Genomic DNA, 15,774 nt, shown 5'->3' on the forward strand with positions numbered 1-15,774 from the left:
GATACAAGAGTAAGCATCTGTCTGGAACAAGAATAGAAATGATAAGATTGCACACTTTAAAATGTCGAGACGCAACCCAAACGTCACAAGCCACAAAGCCCCAACAAATGGCGGGCAGGGCGGCCGTGGGCTGCTGTGGCCAGCGCAGGACAGCTGAGCTCGAGAGCGCTTCTCTCCCTTCGTTTCCTGCCGGTCCTCACCTCCCCGGCGTCCTCACCACAGCAGCCCTTCAAGTTGCAGGCGCTCCGACCCCGTCCACACCGCCGCACTGGGCCTGCCGTCACCAAGCCAGACGCTCCTGCTCGGCGCCCGAGCTCCAGGTGTCTCGCTGCCGCAGACACGCGCCTCAGAATCTGTCCGCCCGGCCTTGGAGGGCTGCGCCATGCCCAGTGCCTCCACGGGCAGGTGCTGGTCCTTCTCTCTCATCCCCAGAACCCCGCTTGTCTCGTTCCACACCCTCCCCCGTCACCTGTCAACCCTTTGTACACACTGGTAACTTGCGACTGGGACTGGCCCGGCCATCCCGCCTGTCAGTGGGACACCCCCTATGAAGGTCCCCCGACCTCAATCGGCGTGCACAGAGCCGATCAGATCTCAGGAGTCCACACACTGATGGGCCTCGCAACTTAGCAGAACGCAAGATTTCTGAAATTAGATATATCATCTTCCCCCGGAGTTGGCCGACCCCCAGGACTCCCTCCAAGTGGATGAGCAAGTCATCTCAGCAGGGGAAATGTTTGGCCTTTCTTCTGTCCTTTCTGCATAATTTCTTTGGGGTTGCTCCTCTTGAGAACAGGAAGTCGCTCAGAAGGGGGTGGGGAGGAAGAACAGCTGAGCCCCACTTGTGGGGTTTGGATTCAGTTCTAGCCCATGTCTGTCTCTGTCTCGACTTGGAGCAGAGGCTCCAGGCCCCATCAGGACCAACACGTTCTCGTGACCAATGACACGATCATGATTATCACAGCTGATGGAAATGGTGGTATTTCAAAGGAAGGGGAGCTGGGCATGGTGGCACATGCCTGTGATCTCAGTCCTTGGGAGGCTGAGATAGAAAGATCAGTAGTTCGAAGCCAGCCTCAGCAAGTTAGTGAGACCCTCAGCAACTGTCTCAAAAGGAAAAATAAAAAGGGCCAGGGGCGTAGCTCAGAGATAGAATACTCCTGGGCTCCCCAGTACCAAAGTAAGTAAGTAAGTAAGTAAATGGAAGGGGGACATTTTAGGGCTTCTTATTATGAGGGGGGGGGAGAGGAAGAAGAAGAAGAAGAAGAAGAAGAAGAAGAAGAAGAAGAAGAAGAAGAAGAAGAAGAAGAAGAAGAAGAAAGAAGAAGAAGAAGAAGAAGGAGGAGGAGGAGGAGGAGGAGGAGGAGGAGGAGGGGGAGGAGGAGGAGGAGGAGGAGGGGGAGGAGGAGGAGGAGGAGGAGGAGGAGGAGGGGACCTTTACTGTTGGGAACACAAGAGAGAAGAGAAGGAATTAATGGTTGAGGAGGACAAGAAGAAGAGATAACATTAGTATAACATGAAACAGGAACCTCCAAATTTTGCAGAATAAAATTGACTTTTCAGTGCCTTAAAGAACATCATTGAAATTTCTCAACCGAATATCGAGGAAAGATGGATGGAAACTGTGGGGATTCCTCCCCGGGACTTGGGAGGGAGAGACCTGAAATGAAGACATGGACAGTAGTCTCTTGGACCACTGACAACTTTATTCTCTAGAACTAAGTTTTTATACTTTTTTCCTCTGCACCAAAACCACAACTTCAACAGAAAGAAAAACATCAAAGTACAATCTCAAATACAATACAGAATGATTGATATAGAACATACGTCATATGCTTGCAGAATACAATCATGGAGGGATAATTAAAAAACAAGAAGAAACAAAGAGGCCTGGTTAAAGATTATTAAGAGCATGATTGCAGCCAGTTCCCGCTCTCACCGCTGGGTTGGGGGTGAGAAATTCCGGAAAGACCAGAAGTCACCCAGAGTCTCGGAAAGCTTGACCTTTCGCCAAACTGCCTTAACTCTTTCGGAACCTTTCCTTCCTCAGGTTTCTTCCATGTCCCCCTTCAGAAACTGAGTAATCCATTTCTAAACTAAACACCCAGAATGACCACAGAAATAGATTTGGAATGTGTAGGGGTTTTATTGTGAGGACAGCAGCCGAGCAAAGCAGCCGGGGTGGAAAATCAAGGGAGCAAGGTCCAATTCCCTCAAAGTCAAAATGGCAAGCCCTACCCTAGAAGACAAAGGGTTTTGTTGTTGTTGTTGTTGTTGTTTGTTTGTTTGTTGTTTTTTGCAGTCCTGGGGATGGAACCCAGGGGCATCCTACCTCCAAGCGACACCCCCAGCCCTAGATTTTATTCTTTATTTTGAAACAAGGTCTCACTGAGTTGCAAAGGGCCTCACTAAGGCTGTCTATGAACTGCAATCCTTCTGTCTCAGCCTCCCAAATGCTGACATTACAAGCATGCGCCACCACGCCCAGCTTGAAGACAAAGTATTTTCATCAGGGAAAAGTAGAAAGACGTTTCTTTCCTTGTGTCTAGATGGCCCATGAGTGTATTTTGGCTGCAAGTGACTCCAAAGCATATACACAGAATTCCTATCTTCATACATGTCCTGATTTCCATTTTAAAGCTAATGATGTGCCAGGCATGGTGACACATGGTTGTAATCCCAGCGTTTGGGAGGCTGAGACAGGAGGATGGCACAGGTTTGGAGCCAGCCTCAGCTGAGTGAGGCTCTCAGCAACTTAGTGATACCCTGTTTCCAAATAAAGTATAAAATAGGTCTGGGAGTATAACCCAGAGGTAGAAAAGCCCCTGGTTTTCACCCCCAATAACACACACACACACACACACACACACACACACACACACACACACACACTATTTATAAAGCTAATAATCCTTACTCACCATCCCAGAAGAAAGCCCTTGAGTGCGCAGGATGGAGTGTGTGGGTGACATTGGTCAGCGGGTCAGTATTCCCTGTGTTTCTGCCTTTACTCTTTCTTTTTATTCTATCCACTCTGTGATCCGTATCTAGTTTGGAGACCTGCATCTCCAACACCCCTGCTATGAATTTTCATATATATGCCCCCCCCCGGGTTTTAAAATGTCCATCCAAGTGTCCAAACGACCCCCAAACGAGCGGTGGGAAACACTGACTCTAGAGCTGACGTTGATGAAGGAGGCACTCTGCTGAGACCAGCGGTCACTGGCAGAAGCTGGAACCCATCGCCGGCCAGTCAGGCCAAAGTGGGCCCTGGAGAAGATGCAACTGTTTGGGGCGCTGGAAAGGATGGGAGGGCCCAGGCTCCCTTCCCCTGCCCTCCCTCTGCCCACCAGCCCCACAGGATGCCTGGGAAGCAAAGCCCAAAGGGTTGAGGCAGGATGGGAGGGCGATCTGGCCGCGACATCTGTCACCCCATTGATCGCCAGGGTTGATTCGGCTGATCTGGCTGGCTGGGCGGGTGTCCCCTTCCTCCCTCACCGCTCCATGTGTGTCCCTCCCGAAGCTGTGCGCTCCAAGAGGACGACCTTCCCCGAATAGAGGAGGACCAGTCTTCGGTCAAGGGTATACGAGTAGCTGCGCTCCCCTGCTAGGACCCCCAAACAAGCTCTAAGGTCCATTTGTAGGAGAAGGTAGGGTGGCCAAGCTTCCAAGACTCCAGACACTCCAAATAAGGCGCTGATGTGGCAGTCTGCCTTTCTTTAAAATAAATAAACAAACAAACAAACAAATAATAAAGAGTCAACAGGCTCTGGAGGAAGGTAAACAGAGTAAGGAATGAATCATGTGAACCAGCCTCCTGTTGTCAGCCAGCACCTAGGTCACAGCTAATATTTTATTGCACTCGTGTGGTCGACACCCCGACACTTTTAAGGAAGTAGCATTTGATGGTCTGAGGTCAACAGGAGAAAAATCCCAGCATTATAACTGGCACACATTTATGATAAGAGGTTTCAATAAAGTAGCCAAACTTAAAAGTATAACACGTGCAGGAAAAATAGTTTTAAATGCAGAAAACTTGCCAGATGTGGTAGAATATGCCTGTAATCCCAGTACTTGGGAGGCTGAGACAGGATTGCAGGCTCGAGGCCAGCCTCAACAACTCAGTGAGGCCATCAATGACTTAGTGACAGTCTGTTTCAAAATAAAAGATAAAATAATGTAGATCAGAGATAGAAGGTCCCTGGGTGAAATTCCCAGTTACCACACACACACAGCATCAAACTTGAGTGAAGAAAACCTTAAGTTTTCTAAAGGAATAGAAGACAACCTACACAACTTAGTCATAATATTTCTCATTGAAGGGCCAACAGTGTAAAGCAATTCAATTTCTTTCTAATTAAATTATAATACCTCCCATGCACTTCCAAGAAAAAAAATCCAGAATGATTTGGTAGAGAAATTGGGAGGAAAAAGGACATCTGACAAGTTGATCATAAAGTCTATAAAAGAGTAAATATAAAGAAATTGCCAAAGACACTTTGGTGAAAGTAAGTCATAAAGACAAATGACACTTTGAAGAAAATAAGTCATAAAGACAGTGATTAAAGCAGAATCATTGGTCCAGTAATACAGAGATTAAAAGAACAGAAGAATTGAACCCTAGGATAAAGGGACCATCATCCAAGACAGTGGTGTCAGCTCAAAATTACCTGGGTTAGCAGTTATCTATTTGGCAAAAAAGCAGCTCACTACCTACTTCATACTAGATAGAAATAGATTTTTTTCCGAGACATCATGATCTTAAGTACAGTGAAAACTTCATGTTAGAAGACACTAGGGATGAAAATGTTGATCCTAATCTGAGGAAGAATCTAAGAGTGATGAGAAGCTGGAAAGGAGAAAACATTGCTTCAAAACATTAAACATTTCTACATGGAAAAAGTTAACAGAAAGATGACACATTGGGAGGAAACCTCTGCAACACATGTGGCAGATAAAGAGTAATATTAATACCATATAAAGAGCGGCCACAGACCACTAAGGAAAAGACAACAGCTAGCGTGACTTTTTTTTTTTTAAGTACTGGGGACTGAACCCATGGGCTTTCTACCTCTGAGTTCGACCCCAGCCATTTCTCCTTCTTCTTCTCCTTTTCCTTCTCCTTCTCCTTTCTTCCTTTTCTCTTTTTTTCTTCTTTCTTTTTGTGGGTCTGGGGATGGAACCCTCCGAGCTACACCTTCTGCCCTATTTTGTGTGTGTGTGTGTGTGTGTGTGTGTGTGTGTGTGTGTGTGTGTGGTATTGAGGTTCCTGGAAACCCTTCTACCTCTGAGCTACACTCCCAGACCAATTTTTTTTTATATTTTTATTTGGAAACAGGGTCTCTTAAGCCAGCACCGCTGGCTTTGAATGTGATTCTTCTGTCTCTGCCTCCCAACCGCAGGGATTACAAGCATGCGCCACCATGCCCAGCATATTTTTTATTTTCTATTCTTTATTTTAAAACAAGACCTCACTAAGTAGCTGAAGCTGTCCATGAACCATGATTCTTTGGTCTCAGCTTCCCAAATGCTGGGATTACAAGTGTGCACCACCACGCCTGGCTTTATTTTTCATTTTGAAACAGGGTCTCACTGATTTTTAAAGGGCCTCACTAAGTAGTTGAGGCTGGCCACGAACCATGATCCTCTTGTCTCAGCCTCCCAAATGCTGAGATTATAAGCATGTGCCACCACGCCTGGATCAATAGCATGACTTTTAAGAGATTAAATATTAGGCATTTTGCTGATGAATTAAAAACAGCAATCAATAAAAATAAAAATTTCAACTTCTAAAATATTTCTAAATGCAAATTATAAGAGGCCATTTTACCTACTAGTGTTACAATTTTTTTTTACAAATGATAATATTAACTAGTGCTTACATTATAGAGAAAACTCATATTTGATAATACACTTCAAAAGTTACATAGTAGCTAGGTGTGGCGCATGTGAGCACGCACGTGTGTGCACGCACACACATTTATAATCCCAGTACTTGGGAGGCTGAGACAAGAAGATTGCGCATTTGTGTGGAGCCTCAACAATTTAGTGAGGCCCTCTGTAACTTAGTGACACCTTGTTTCAAAAATAAAGAATAATGCCGGGCGTGGTGGCGCACGCTTGTAATCCCCGCGCTTGGGAGGCAGAGACAGGAGGATCGCGCAGGTTCGAAGCCAGCCGTGCTGGCTTAGGAGACCCTGTTTCCAAAAATAAAATAGGTCTGGGAGTGTAGTCCGGAGATAGACAGGCTTCCAGGAACCCCAGTACCACCAAAAAAAAAAAAAAAAAAAGAATAAAATGGGGCTGGAGGTACAGGTTGGAGGTAGAAGGCCCCTGGGTTCAATCCCCAGTACAACATACACACACACACACACACACACACACACACACACACACACACACACAGTTACATAGCTTATGCCTCACTCTTCCAATTCTGCCTTTTTATCCTAGAGAAATACTAGCATAAAAGTACAGATTTATATATAAACATTGTCACTACAGCATTTTTATTTGAAAGAGTAAAAAAATTGAGAACAGCCTAAGTGTCCCTGAGTAGAAAAATGACAGGAAATGTGATGGTTTATGCACACGTACATTAAAAAGAAAAGGATCAGCCGGGCATGGTGGCTGACGCAGGAGGAGCGCAGCTTGGCGGACAGCCGCAGCAACCTGGGGAGGCTCGCCACAACTTACAGAGGCCCTGCTTCACGAAACTAAAAATATAATAGGGCTGGGGGTGTAGCTTGGAGGTAGAACAACCCTGAGGTCCATCCTCAGTACCAAAAAGAAGAGACACAAGGAGAGGAAGAAAGAAGAGGAGGAAGAGGAAGAGAAAAGAGAAGGAAGAGGAGAGGAAGAGGAAGAAGAGGAAGAAAAAGGAGGAGAAGGAGCCACTCCGTGTGAACGGCAGAGATGTCTGTATTACCCCACGTGCTCATTTATTCCACACACCTGACCTGGGCCCCTGAATAAAAGCAGCCTCGGATCTAACTGGAGACACAAACAGAAGAAAGAAGTCTAGGAAACAGTTACAGCGGCTGCTGTGAAGGAAACAGAGACGAGAGCAGGCGGGACCCTTGACTCATCTCTTTCCCGGGGACCTGACATTTCTTCCGCAGATCTGAGAACGCCACCCCAAACTACCCTCGGCGGCCTTTCCCTCCTCCTCCCTCCTCCCCTTCTCAGTGGCCTCTGGGTGCTCACAGGGAGGGGGAGCCCCATCCAGGCCCGCCCACTTCTCCAGGCCAGGCCTCCAGCTTGGAGAGCCTGGTTGTGGGCAGGAAGGGAGAGGACCCTTCCCCAGGGAGAAGTCTGGAAATGGACGGGGGCGTGTGGTTGTCACAGTGCCCAGAGAGCTCCGCCCTGTAGCGCTGGGGAATACCAACCTCCACAGTAACGCACTGTTTTATCCAAAATCCCCAACCAAGTTCCACTGTTCTGAATGCTCTGTCCCCCAATGGTTGCAGTGTCATTTTGTTTATTTACATTTGTTTGTTTGTTTATTATTGCGGCTCTGAAGATCAAGCCAGATCCTGGGGCATGGTCCACAAGTGCTCCACTGCTGAGCTGAGCTAAACCCCGCCGTGCGCTGTCATCTCACCCACCTACTGATTGTGATACTGAGGATTGAACCCGGGCATACTCTGCCACTAGGTTAAATCCCCAGCCCCACCCCCCTTTTAAATTCTTTTTAATTTTCAGACAGGGTCTTGCTAAGTTACTGCAGGCTAGCCTCAAACCTGCAATCCTCCTGTCTCAGCCTCCCACATACTAGATTACAGGTGTGCTATAATCCAGTGCACCTGGCCTGCACTATGTACACACACACACACACACACACACACACACACACACACACACACGGGACTGAACCCAGAAAATTACAAGTATGTATCACCATGCCCAGCTTGTACTGTCATTTTATTTTATTTATTTATTTTATTTATCTATTTTTTGCAGTATTGGGGATGAAATCCAGAAGCATTCTACTTCTGAGTTATACCCCAGCCCTATTTTTAGTCTTTATTTTGAAACAGGGTCTCACTAAGTTGCAAAGGACCTCACTAAGTAACTGAGGCTATCCAAGAACCCAGATCCTCCTGTCTCATCCTCCCAAATGCTGGGATGACAAGCGTGCCCACCACGCCCGGCTTGTACTGTTATTTATTTATTTATTTATTTTTTTGGTGGTACTAGGGGTGGAACCCAGAGGCTTTCTACCTCTGGGCTATACTCCCAGACCTTTTTTGTATATTTTATTTAGAAACAGGGTCTCACTAAGTTGCTGAGAGCCTCACTAAATAACTGAGGCTGGCTTCGAACACGTGCGATCCTCCTGTCTCAGCCTCCCAAGCGGGGGTATTACAAGTGTGCACCACCATGCCTGGCTTTTACTGTCATTTAAAAGGATACTTTCTCTTCCTTCTAACTCTTATAAAGCATCCATCATTCTCTCATAATTTCCTTACTTTTGTTTTCTTTTGCCCATTTGTCTATATTTTCCATTCTTCTCCTCACTCCAACTAGGATGTCCACTGAAAGGGAATCCTGAGACTGGCATGGTGGCACACGTCTGTAATCCCAGTACTTCGAAGACTGAGACAGGAGGATCACAGGTTCAAAGTCAGCCTCAGCAACATAGGAGACCCTTGGCAACTTAGTGAGACCCTGTTTCAAAAATAAAAGGGCTGTAGGCATAGCTCAGAGATAAGATGCCCCTGGGTTCAGTCCCCAGCACCGAGTCAATAAATACATAAAAGGAGCAGTGAACATTGTTTTGCTCAGCATTCTATGCTTTAGAAAATGCTTGGTTCCTAGTAGGTGTCTGAGCATGTGTTGGATTTTAGAACAGGACAGCATGATCAGGTCGCATTTGAATCAGAGTCCTCAGGTCGGACAGGCCCAGTCTTGAATGCTCTCTCTGCTTCTCTGGGGTCTTGAAAAATCTACGGAACCTCTATCAGTTTTTTTTTACTGACAAAACAGAGTTAGCGATAGTTGACTTAGGGAACTGTTGCAAGGACTAGTTAACATACCTGGAGGGCGCTTTGTGTGGCTCCAGCAAAATGGGAGTCAGTAACCTAGAGCTACGACTGCTGTCCACGTGCTTCTCACTTGGACAACTGAGGCAGGAATACGCCTCGTGATGGGCGCCCCGTTTTTAAGTTAAGAGTTGACCTTTCCCCCAACGAGGGTGCCGAATGTGCAAACTTATCTCGAAGGCGGAAAGAGCACGGCCTGCTCACCTTCCTTTGAAAGGCGAATCCAGCTACTTGGCTGCTCTCCCCACAACACGTGTGCACGCACACAAAGGCACGCACGCACGCGGCACTGCCTTCTAGAACAGGAGCGATCTTTTGTTCTTTTGGAAAGGTGGGAAGAGCTGATCAGCCAGCCTAGTCACCAATCAGGGACCCCGAGAACAGAGCTGTGAAGTACAAGCTGTCTCGGTCCCCGGTCCCCCACATGGCCTCTTCCCTTCTCCACTCCACCCAGACCCCCACCAAGGCCTCCAGAATTTCTTAGAAACAAGAACAGGGCCCACCCAAACGATGCAAAGAGGATGCTGAGGTTGAGAGAGCTTCCTCCGCAGATCACACCTGGGAGTTCTGTTTAACACCTCCAGTCTCTTTCGCACGTCTACCCAATGCACAGCTGGTTCTCTCTCTCTCTCTCTCTCTCTCTCTCTCTCTCTCTCTCTCTCTCTCTCTCTCTCTCTCTCTCTCTCTCTCTCTCTCTCTCTCTCTCTCTCTCTCTCTCTCGTGAATGAAGCTGGGGTGAGGAAGGGGAGCACATTTTATGCTACTGGAATTCCTGGTCTCTTCCATCTGCAGACTTTCACCTCTGCTGTGAGGGTCCAGGATCTTTGCTTATTTATCTAAGGCCAGAGACAAGCCTCTTGGAACATCCTGAATCTTCCATCAGCCTTCTCCTCCAAACGGGACAACTCCTAGAACTCTCCTTTGCAGAAAATGTGCACCAAGTTCTCGTTGTGTCGGGATGAAGCATGCGCTCTGAAGCCAATGAAGCTAAAACATGCTTGTCCAGAGAAGCATCTGAGGTGTCCATGGCTCTTGCTCCACTCTCTAGTCTCGCTGGCAATGGCTCTTGTCTTGCATACACATAGTTTCTAACATGCGTGGACACTTAAAAACGTGGACAACACCGAGGTGCTTCTATTTAAACTCACATAGTCTTTGAAGTGGTTCACCCACAGAGATCCTGGGCTTCAACATGAGAACCAAGAAGTTCTGTCCCCTCGGTGGCAAGCGGCGCTGGAGGAGGGGCTCCGTCGGTGCTTCTCCTCTCCTGCTCCGTCGGTGCTTCTCCTCTCCTGAGATATCCCTGCGCTAAGCAGAGGGGCAAGCCACACAGAAGGGTAATGCTGAGCTTAATGCTACGTGACCCAGTCGAGGGTTTAAATATCACCCTGTTTATTTTTTACACACGCTCATTGGTGCATTGTGATCACATCATAATGAAGTTTGACGTGTAAGGACACAGAGGCACACAGCCCTTATAAACATCCCTGCTGGTGGAACTCAAGAGGCCATTCAAATGGCTAGTTATTTTAGGTTGCAAATGTAAGGAGCACAGAATACATTCAATACATTTGACTAACAATTACTGAGAATCTGGTACAAGTTGACTAATTTTATGTGTATTATTTCATATTTAAAAATATAAGAGGTCTGAGAGAGAGTTTTAAGAGCCTGCTAATATAAAACAGTATTCTCCTATTTTTATACCTCAGAGAATGAAACGTATCTGTTGTTTCTGCTGGGTACTTTTATGGGTGATGGGATTTTATGGATGGCAGGATTGTGGGTAATCAACTTTACAGGAAAACTAAGCAGCAAGTAGGAACCTTCCTAACAACGGCTATTGAGAAAGATTCTGAGGAACAGAAGAGTCTACTGCGCTCTCTTTAGGAACATCTTCCCGAACATAAAGTGCTTCCGTCGCTTGGCGTTTGCAGTGTGCCCATACAGTCCCAAGAGCGGGACTGCCCTTCTCAACTTACAGAAGAAAAGACCCAAACTCAACACGTCGGTGGTACTTACAGCCGTGCACGCAGGATCAGACCCAGGCTTCTGACCCCAAACTCAATGTCTTTCCTTCTCACCTTATAATGGGTAGGATGCCATTGGTGGCAGAGGGACAATTCAGATGGAGAGAGAGAGAGAGAGAGAGAGAGAGAGAGAGAGAGAGAGACAGAGACAGAGACCAAGAGCGACCAAGAGTGTATTAATTCTCAAGAAGAAAGTAAAGAAGAGAATCTAAGAGCAGCTCTCACTCTGAAGCACTACAGTCTCTATCTGTAGGGTCACTGTCTTAGTCCACTCTCTGTTGCTACCACAGAACACCACAGACTGGGTGATTTATAAAGAAAAGAAGTTGATGTCGCTTGGTGGTGACGTGAGAGACCAGGGCTCTTGTGCTGCGTCATAACTTGGCAGAATGTAAGAAGGCAACTGAGCACGTGCCAGAGAAGGGCCAGGGATAGGTGTGCTTTGATAACCACCCGCTCTTGCGGTAATTGCCCCATTTCTGCAGCAGTAACAGGGACCCTGCCCGCATGACTCAGTCACCGCATCAGGTCTCACCTTCCCAAACCGTCACATCGAAGATTAAAGTCTCCAAAACATGAATTTGGGGTTCACAGCTGAACTATAGCAGGCATGATATCACACACACATATTTATGCAATGTTTTTATATAGTTACATATAAAATAGAGAGTATGCCTATTAGGTATAGTGAGGCTGAATTCAAAGTGTGACTGTGGAATCACGGGGTGAAGCTCGTGGAGAGCGCCATCCTTTATTCTAAGAAGTCTCTTTGCATACAGAAACCCTGAACATAAGATTTAGGGTCAGATGCCTAGGATTAAGTCCCAGACTCACCATTTACGAACTATGACACCTTGGCCAAGACCCATGACTTTTGTGTTTCAGGTGTTTTCAGTTGAAGGTGACCATCTACCTTACAAGGCCGTCGTGAATTTGAAAACACATAAGAGCTTTATAGGCAATAAAATACGATGGCAGCGTCATGTAGTAAAACAGTCTGGCCAGTGTGTGGAAGTTACAGTGCAGAGGATTTATAAATCTAAGAAAGGACTTTCTAAAACTGATCTGGTCCAGTGCAGAAATGGGTCTCCCTGCAGCTGAGTGAGGGCCCTCTGCAGGAACTTCCAAACAGAGGCTGTGTGACCAGCTGCTGAAAGCATGGCAGGAGAGCCTGGGTAGAGAAGGAAGGTCCCCACTATTATTTCTGAAATCACTTCTCAACCCAAGGTGTGTGGTGAGCGTTGTTTGGTGAATGGACCCACTTTCACCTCATACGTTGCAATCTGAATGCAAAGTTTTCCTTTCTCCTTAAGGCTGTTGTAAAGGTAGGTCTATGAACACATCTTGAAATTTCCAGAAAACCTGCAGAGAAAGTAAGACTTTCCACAAAATGTGAGATTGAGATTCAAGTCATCTGAGAGTCAGAAGAAAAGGTAATCCTAAAGGCAGAAAGGGCCTCCAAACAGGGAAGGACTGGCATCTTCTGCACTGCCCTTTTTCTGAAGATACAGCACCCAGAACTGTGGCGAAATGTCTCTGAGTAAGGGGAAGCTTGGGCACAAGGGAGTGAGACACCATCAAGGCGAGGTCTTCCCACCTTCCCGACAGGTGGGTTGTCAGGACAGAAACACACTAAGCTGTCTACATCTCTAAGGCACGTTGGCCTCTGAGTGGATCACAAAGGCTTCCAGCAAGCCCGACCTGGCGAAGCACACCTGTAATCCCAATAGCTGAGAGGCCGAAACAGGAGGATTGCAGATTCAAAGCCAGCCTCAGCAACTTAATGAGATTCTGTTTCAAAATAAAAATAATAAAAAGGGCTAGGAGTGTAGTTGAGAGGTAGGATGCACCTGTGTTCAAAGCCTGGTGCCAAAACAAAACAGAACAACAACAAAAAGGTCCCCAATACTATCAATGGCTTTATTAATTCTGAATAGCGCTCGTTTTTTATTCCAAAGACTTTGGGGAATGAGGTTTCGATCTTCCTTTTCTAGAATCTACTCGATCTGACTCTGGATGATCACCTTGGGGGGTGAGAAGGTAAAGCTTGTCTCTAGTAATACCAGATTTTACCAGACTCTTTAAAACATATAATTGGGGAGGAAAAGAGGGACTAGGGAATGAATCCAGGAGCATTCTGCTTCCAAACTAGGCCCCAGCCCCTTTTTATTTTTTATTTTGAAACAGGATCTTGCTAAGTTACTGAGGTTCTCATGAAGTTGCTGAGGCTGGCCTCTAGCCTGCAATTCTTCAGTCTCAGTCTCTCAAGTACTGGGATTACTGGCATGCACCATGACACTTAGTGTAAAGAATGTAACAAATGGCCCCCACGCTTTCTTAGGAAAGGACCAGAGAATGAGAGGAGGCCCGGGGCTACCCCACTAACGAGAACGTATACTCTGGCTTTGAGGGGCAAAGCTTCTTAGTCACTGTCACCCTGAGACCCACAGTAGAGCTTTTTCCTGTTCAGCTGTGGTAAGTCAAAACCTACTTCGCAGAACACAAAGTCACCACTGTGAGGGGCGAACAAAAGACATGGGGTTTGTGTGTGTTTAGTTGTTTGAAAAGAAAAAAGAAAGAAAACCTCAAACTACTGAACTCAGAGGAACTTTTTTGCGTGCGTCTGTGTTCTATGTTGGGGTTAGCCTTTCATACAGGGGCAACATGGATCCCGTTTTCAATGAACACATTCAAAAGTTCAGGGATTTTTCTTTCTTTTTGTTTTGGTGGTACTGGGGTTCCTGGAAGCCCTTCTACCTCCGGGCTACACTCCCAGACCTATTTTTACATTTTCATTTTGGAAACAGGGTCTCCTAAGCCAGCGCGCGCAGCTGACTTTGAACCTGGGCAATCCTCCTGTCTCTGCCTCCCAAGCGCGGGGATTACAAGCGTGCGCCACCACGCCCCGGCTTTTTTTTTTTTTTTTTTTAACATTCCTATGTTCTAAGTTAAAGTAAAATAACTCAGCTGGGCGTGGTGGCACACGCTTGTAATCCCAGCATTCGGGAATCTGAGACCAGAGGATGGCGGTTCCAGGACAGCCTTAGCTACTTAGTGAGGCCCTCCGCAACTCAGTGAGACCCTGTTTCAAAATAAAGAATAATTTTAAAAAATGGGGTAGGGGGTGCAGTTTGGAGGTTAAGGCCCCTGGGTTTCATCCCCAGACCTGCAAAAACAAAACAAAACAAGTAAAATAACTCAACATTTCAGAGGAATTGCTAATATCTCCTCTTTGGGGCCAGTACTTAAAGCATAGTACGCGATAATCCTATCTTTAGAAAATCCCCAGGCATCCTGGTGAGGCCCAGACTCAGCGGAGTATGCAGCAACATCACTGCTAGCTGAGAGCACGGCTGCCGTCCCTCCCTTCCCGTCCTTCAGTTTGCTCTGGTACTACTGCCTGGAAGGCTCCATGGACAAAGAAAAACAAAGAAGGTCCAACAAATGTCACATACCCTTGAAACGGGCACACCTGATGATTAAACAATAAAGTAAGAGAAGAGAGTGGGCTCTGCTGAGGGTGACCCAGGGGGTGGCATTGGCTCCTGGGGGGAACCCTGGAGAAGGGCATGCTGGGAAGGACAGGGAGCCGCAGAGCACAGGGATGCCCGCTCTGCTCTGTGATCTCCCTGGACAAAGGGAAGAACTGGAGGGAGAGGCAGGGTACAGAAAGGCTGGGGTGCGGGGTGATTGGTTTCATTTGGATTGCGTTGTATTTTCACAAAAGAGACACTTGAACATGCGTATGTGCTGTTGGGGACGCAAGAAACCAGGCATTTGGGTGGACCCCACAGAACAGAGGCTTTTAGAGAACCAAGTGTCTGAAAACAGGGCTCCATAGGAAGGGTAGTAGCCTTTTTTTTTTTTTAATGTCTAACTGTCGGATACTTTATGCACCTGCCAGGTCTCGTTTTGTTTTGTTTGTTTTTCCTGAGAAAGTTTAAACGTTCTGCCCGGAGTCTGATAATATTAATATGTGGGAGAACAAAGATTCAAATCTAGGGTTTTAATTTGTTTCGATTTGTCTTTGTAGTCCTTGGGACTGAATCCGGAGGCATTCTACCTCTTAGCTTTACCCACGGCCCTCTTTCATTTTGTGTTCTGAAACAGGTTCTTGCTAGGTTGCTAAGAATCTCCCCAAGATGCTGAGGCTGGCCTCAGACCTGCCGTTCTCCTGCCTCAGCCTCCAATTACTGGGATGATAGGTGCGCATCGCTGCGCCCTGCTTAAATCCAGGGATTTCAGTCTAGAAACCGTGCCCTTCCCACTATACCACTGCTCTGCACTCAGGATCTGAGTTCTCATCAGATCTATGCAAAGCTGGGTGAGCTTTACATTGGCAGGAATGTTGGTAATGGAAACTCTGGAAAACAAGAAGTATCAGACAATAGAGAAAGTGAGAGACGAACCTGGCAAAATGAGAGGATTTGCCACCCAGTTCTTTTTACCCTAACCAATCCTTGTTAATGAATGAAGAAACCATCAGTTAGAAAACTAAGAAGCCTAGCTGGGCGTGGTGACTCGCGCTTGTCATCCCAGCTTTCAGGAGGCAGAGACCAGAGGATCGCGGTTCAGCCTCAGCTACTTAGCAAGGCCCTTCGCAACTCAGTGGGACCCTGTTTCAAAATAAAGAATAAAAAATAGGGCTGGGGGTTTAGCTTGGAGATAGAATGCCCCTGGGTTCCATCCCCCATACCACA

Source organism: Muscardinus avellanarius (assembly GCF_963383645.1).
Source record: "Muscardinus avellanarius genome assembly, chromosome: 7".
Lineage (NCBI taxonomy): Eukaryota > Metazoa > Chordata > Mammalia > Rodentia > Gliridae > Muscardinus > Muscardinus avellanarius.